The sequence below is a fragment of the Blennius ocellaris genome (genome assembly GCF_963422515.1).
Source record: "Blennius ocellaris genome assembly, chromosome: 4".
NCBI lineage: Eukaryota > Metazoa > Chordata > Actinopteri > Blenniiformes > Blenniidae > Blennius > Blennius ocellaris.
This window is the reverse complement of record NC_137653.1, coordinates 6,576,017-6,582,972: the sequence shown is the minus strand read 5'-3', so window position 1 is coordinate 6,582,972 and position 6,956 is coordinate 6,576,017.

Genomic DNA, 6,956 nt, shown 5'->3' with positions numbered 1-6,956 from the left:
TGCGGCAGCAGCTGCCAGCGGCAGACAAAGGGATCGGGTGAAAGTTTGACAGCACTTGAGATCTTTGATTCACAGAGGATGTGGCAAAATGTAATAGGCCGAACTGGAAAAGATCGATTTCCAAAGAGAAAAAAAAAACCACATTTGATGATTAGAGATTGTCTCAAAATGGAACTGGAAGTTCATGGCCTGAGCCTCCTGCTTCTATTTTTCTGCAACGAGTGGATCTCTGTCTGCTGAATTGAATGGAGAATCCCTACCAACAATCTGTCTGTCTGTCCTTTCTTTTTCTCTCCTCTATCGTCTCACCCCAGTCGTTACAGCAGAAAACCTCCACCTCTGAGCCTGAGCAGGTTTCTTTTAAAATGTTCTTTTGTCTTTTAAAAATTGAGTTCTCCCTTTCCACAGTCGCTTGTGCTTGCTTATGCAGAGTTGTTAGACTCTTCACTCTAAAAGTGACTAGAATGATTGTGTTGTATTTAGCACTATGCAAATTAAATTGAATTGATTTTCATTGAAAACCATACCAGATTATAACTTCTTGTCGAGTTTTTTTTTTTTTTAATAAATTCATTGTGAAAAGGGTGAGCACAAATGTTCAGTGCCACAAATAAAAAAAAATAAAAAAAACAGCAGACATGGTTTGAAGGATTTGGATGGCATTTTTTAAAATTAATAGAATACCGCTAACCTCATTTATTGAATTGACGGATTGATCTTCAACATTAAGCCAAGTTCGATTTGGTAAGTATAGCATGCACTGAAAATGGCAAGTTTTATCTCTGCATTTTAATTTCCCATTAGTTTCCTCTCTCTTTTTGCATCGTAATGGCTTTCAAATGTTAGCTCCAGGTGAAAGGTGCCTCTGATGGCCTCACCTCGGTAGCTCTAGTTGGCAGGCTTGCTGTGGCGGCTGACAGAAGAGTATGCCCTCTGTCAAAAGCTTATGGGACAAATATAGCTTTGCAGCAGTTGTTCCTCTCTAATGCATACCATCAGAGGCACGTTGCTATTATTTCTCTCCCACAACATGAGGGAGGGCTTAATGAGCTATTTATTGAGCTATATAAAAAAAAGACAGCGGTTCAGCTGTTGCTGTGTGTTGGCTTTATATTTAATTGTGCAAAATGTGGTATTTTAATCACAGGTATCATGCCGTCTGTGACAGCAGGCAGATCTGATTTCCCGAATTTTAAGTCTTTACCTTTTCTTCTTGTTTGGCTGTATTGGCTTTGTACCTTTGTTTCAACTGTGGCAATGAAGGGCTTGTGTCAATGCAAAAGTCACATTACAAACACATCAGCTGTAACATGAATGCAGAAGCCAAAACATAAAAAGATAAATGCTAAACTAATAGTAAGTAAAGTTTATTTATAAAGCGCTTTTCACGGATAAAAATCACAACGTGCTGTACTTAAAATGGATGCAATGAAACAAAACAAACAAATTTCATTAATCTACAGTAAAAGTGAGAGAAGTATTTAGCAAAAAGCTTTCTTAAATAAAAAGGTCTTCAAGTGCATTTTAAAACAACTCCTGGAATCGAGTGTGCAGAGGGACAGAGGCAAATCCTTCCACAGTCTGGGGGCTACAGCCTGAAAGGACCGCCCCCCCTGTTTTTTAAAGTGGGTCATTGGGACCTTCGGGAGACTCTGGCTTGAAGATCGGAGAGTGACCCTGAGGTGTAGGCACACAGCATGTTCGCAATGTTCTGAGGGGCCTGACCATGCAATGCCCGGAACGTGAGAATTAAAATTTTAAAGTCAATTCAATATTTGACTGGGAGCCAATGAAGATTTGATCAAATGGGGGGTGATGTCGGCTGTTTTAGGTGAACCTGTCAAAAGTCTTGCAGCTTAGCGTTGTATGACCTGAAGTCCGCTGAGGGCGGTCTTATTGAAGCAAGTGAAAATGGAATTGCCATAAACACGGAGAGATGAAATGAAAGCATGGACGATCATTTCAAGGTCTGGTTTTGACAGCGTCCTCCTCACTCTAGAGATATTTCCCAGGTGGTAAAAGCGGTTTTTGCTCAGCTGTCGAGAGTGGTCCCCCAAAGACATGGCCTGATCACACCTCACCCCGAAGTTTCTGAGGCTGGTCTAGTCGAGCCCAGATCAAGTCATAAACGCAACGTACATAAAAAAGTACAAAATAGTTTCAGAAGTCACTTCATGAAAACAACAACATGTGTTATGTGTAAATTCCACAACACAAATATATAACCAACATCAGAAATGCAAAAACAACGAAGCAAGTTATTATGCAGCTCATTGTGCAGGATGTTTAGATGATCAAGTTCTTCCAGCATTGTTTTTTTCTGATGGCCTGAAAAAGTATTGTATTGGGAAAGTTTAACAAAAAGCTAAAAAGGCCATACTGAAGAAAATTATCTATTTGTACAGTGAAAATATGGACATATTGTACAATCCAAGCCATCGTTATTCATAAAAACACTTAAAACAATCACACGGATACAAAGTGCGATACACAGAAATAAAGTATAACCTTTGTATTTATGTTTGCATTGTGGTGACCAAACTGGACCACCGTACTTTTTCAAGCAAAAGTCTTGAATTTACATTGAGCCGTTTGCATGGCTCACAAAATTCTACTGCATTTGTGAAAAATTATGCTTTTCAAACCTTGTCTCTAATGAAAGCTGTGTAAAGAAAGTGTAAATGAAGTTACAAAATTAATAATCACATGGTAATTTATCAGTGTCAAAGTAATTTTCAAGCTTTTAAAAAGGAATGTAAGAATTCTTTAGATGTTGGGTTAAATAATTGAGCTTATTGAAATACTGATTCTCATCTCTGCTTGAGGCCACGTTGGCTGCATAACAATTCTCACAATTTTTAAACAAACTGTCTTCAGCGATCCTGCATTCTACATACTGTTGGCACTGGGATAAAGGAAGTTTGCAGTAACGTAACAATGCTAGAGAACTGTATCTGCTTGTTTAATGTTCTTCTGTCTTGTTTATGATGCCAAAAAAGATAATTTTGCTTCATATTGAATTTTTCACACCTGTCTAGAAGCATCTTTTTTAAATACTGAAATAAAGACTGTAAGAGATCAGTTTGAGCTCAAATATTGGCAGATCTGTTCCATAGACATCTGTGGCAATCGGCCAGCTCGTGTGAGACGTTGATGTGGTGGAAGGAGGCCATCTGTGTGAACTCCATTTCCCTCAGGCCAATGTGACCACAGCAAGGTCAGGCTGGTGTCTGCAGCTAGACCTGGTGAATGGACCACGATGGATTTTCTCTGGGTAAAATCCTAGGCTCCCGTGGCCATTGATTGACTCTCTTTGAAGTGGAGTTTTCCATTTTACTGAGGCCTTTGCCTTTGAGGATGTGGCCAACCCACAGAGGATAAATGAAGAGATGGGGAGAGTGGGCGTGAGGATATTACTTTGGACGCATATCATCGACAATTTGTCTGTGAAAATTCAAACGGGGGTTCTATTTTTGACGAGTTAATGAAGTAGCAGAGTCAGAGCTATGCTTATCAGTAAGCAGTCAGAGGAGGCAGATGTGATGTATGGATCACATATATTAAAGTTTTCGATATGTATTCATGGACATATTGGATTTTCTCCACTCAACCAAGCCAATAAGTCCGGGAAACTGCCAATTATTTGTCCACTTGCGTTCATACTGTAGGCACGCACTCCAACCATTTCTGACTCGTGGCATGCATGCACACTGACACTCACTGTAGTCATTCTAGAAGACAAACAAAGTCACACCAGTGACTCACTTTCCTTAATCCACTTTAATTAATCAGTCGTATAATGTCTTTGAATATAAGTTGTTCCACCGGACTCTAATACTGACCGTTTTCAATTAAAATGAGAACACGATTGTACAACATAGATCAACTTTCCCCAGCAGCTCGAGCGGGAATCTTGCACAGCTTTGCAATCAGTGGAAGACAATGTCGGTGCTCATGGTGTGAATCTGAATAGTAATTAATTGCTCTCAGACATTTGCCATCATGTAACGATTAAACATGATTATTGGGCAAGTGTGTAATGAGCATTCAGTTTTCCTCTCCAAGTGTTCCCAAATCCCAGGTCGGTATGCATCTGAAGCCAGACTGAGTAAATACATCACCAATAATGAAACGCCCTCCTCCAGGACGAAAAGGGGGAGGGTCATTTGCAGGCTGATCCCAGTGCAGTATCACGCAACGTAAAATAACCCATGTTCATGCAATTTTATATAATTCCTGTGGCCTCTTCTCCTTGTGCGTCCTCCTGTTACTGTATATGGGTATAATCTGTCCTCTGTAAAGCTGCGCAGTTTTTTTTTTCTTTTCTTTTTTAGAAGTAGGTCAGTGCAGTGTTGATATCTGATGTTGGAAGAGTGCCCGGTGGATAGACCTGCACTGAAGAGACCGCTTTCACAGAATAACAACTCCTCTTTCCTCCCACTGTGATTTCTGTCTTTTTTTATCTCTCCTTTATCTCCTCTGTTCCTCCCTTTCTCTTGTCCTCTCATGTCAAACCTGCACTCAATTATGCACCACTGATGTTCAGAGGTGGGAAGGTTGGCTGTGCTCTATCAGGTTGAGGCATCTATATGTTTGGGTGTAGCTGTGCTGCTTGCCTGTCTCACATCACTCCCATGGTGATGATTCAGAACATTTAGAGACTCTTCCATTGCCTTTTCTTTTCTTTTGACAAGGACATTCTGCAGTGAACCTGATAAATTTCCATGTGAAGGTCTCCAGTATGCTCCATGATTTCTGTGTCATTTATGATGGCCATATTACAGAAAAAGATAGTGTGACGGCACTGCAGGTGTAATTAAACTGCTTCTCAACTTGTGCTATAAAACCCTTGGAAGGATTGGTTGTATAACAAAGCATGTCTGTTTGCGGAAAGGACTCGTTTGTGAGAGGAAAACTTGAGAAATGAGATTAAAGAAAAGAGGAAGAGAACGTCTTATATTATGGTGAGGGAAAAAAAAAAAAAAGGAGAACTGCACATTTTGTGTGTCCACATACAGGAGTAAGTGTGTTTGCAGCAAAAAAAAAAAAAAAAAAAAAGAGAGAAGATGGTTGCACAGTGTAGACAGGGAGGGGAGTAACATTGTTCCTTCCTTCATCCTACTTCCCAGAGAACAGCTGTGCGTGTCACTGGGAGGGTGGTGGCACAGGGGGGTTGGTCGCATGAAAAGAGGAAGCGAGGGAAATTACATTCTCACATTACAGCACATGCGTTCACCTCACGCACAGTTGTATAGATTCTGATGGACAGCTATCGAGCTTTCTCATGAGGTTTAGTGCCTGAGCGGCAGTGGGTGTGAAGTGTCATTGTGAATCGTGCCTTTCTCCTTGTCGCTGACAGTGACATCAGCACCCTCGCCTCTTGCCAACTTACCTGCATCTGCACTTGTGGAACGATGGCTGAGCTCAGGATAGCTAAGAGTACTTTATTGGATGGGATTCTCAATAGTCCCCCCAGTAGGCCTTTTCTCAAGAGACGATGCTTCAGTGATGTGAGTATTTTTCATTTGCTGGAGGTGAGACTTTCTCCTCACAGTACATTGTGCTGCTTGTTTCATGCTAAAGTAGAGTTGAAAGAGAGGTATAGACAGTATGTTCAGTGTTATGCGACATTAGAAAAAGGATTTGTTTGTGTTTTGCAGAAACTAATAAAACCTCCACTGGTCTGTTTTTAGCTACATATTGAAAGTGTGGTCTGGTGAGAATGTCCACTATAGGATAAGAACATGGAAAATACCATGTACATGTTCTATAATGAGATTCCTTTAAGTAGGGCATGTAACTATAAGTAACTGTAGTCCCCTTAATGCTGTGTGCATACTTCACCTCCATATTACACAAGTGCTTTGTTTTCCTTTCACTTTATTCAGGGCTGATGGTGTTGCCGTGGTTTCAGGTTTGGTTCAGCGCTAATCTGGTCAGCATAGGACAACTTTTGTTTGTTTTGGTGTCACGAGACCAGGATCTCCCTGAATATCATATGGCACTGTTTAGTTTAACCTCCAACAATAGACTGAGGCTGCACCTTTGGCTTCACTGTGTCCAAATGCGAGCGCATTTGTGTGAGTGTTCTGTGATAGGCCATGACATGTGTAGATGAGAGTTTACAAATGTGTTGTCGTACATGTGCTTTCCCGTGGTTTTGTGTGTGTGTTTTGCAAGCCCTGCAGTGCCCCTCAGTAAATTTAGGTTGTCATGCGGAAACATCATCTTGGCACTTCAGTCCGCCTGTGTTACATAGTGTGCAGTGAGATCACCCTACAACATGCACCTCTGTCGGGGGGCCCTTGGCAAACCCCTCCTGCATCATCTCTGGTTGAAGCTGCTTTAAAAAAAAAAAACCTCAATGTGGCCTATGCTGATGAAAGTTGCATGCCTGAGGGTATTTTCTTTTACTTCAACCTGTACCACTGCCTTTGCTAATTGGACAAAACAGTAAATTATGCTCTGTAACAGTGAGTGGTGGAGCTGTAATTAAAATTGTGAAGCCCTTTTGTCTAATGAGCCGTGCTATTATCAGTGGTCTCACTATAACCAAGTTGCCCGGCTAAGTAGATCCTTTTTTTTTTTCCCTTCTCTCTCTTCGCTCATGCTGTAGTTTCCTGTTGCTTCATAAGTCCTAGATTAAATGAGTGCGTCTCATTCCCACATTGTGCTCACACGCACTTAAAATCTTCCAGCTAATTTGTGCGCAGTCAGATGAGCGGTTGGCTTTAGCAACAGAGAGATGCACCATGGAGCCGCGAGGCTCATTTCCCCCTAAAGAGTTACTTGTTTACAGTGTGTTTGTCTCGAAGTGTGGAGGAGCGATTCTCTTGGCATTAAATAGCAGCTCGGCGAGAACAGTGTCAAGTGAGGTGGGGGGAATGCGTTAGGGAGTGTTGTCATAGTGAAATAAAGAATTAGACTGTGCCAGAGATTCCAACAGGAGGTCTCGT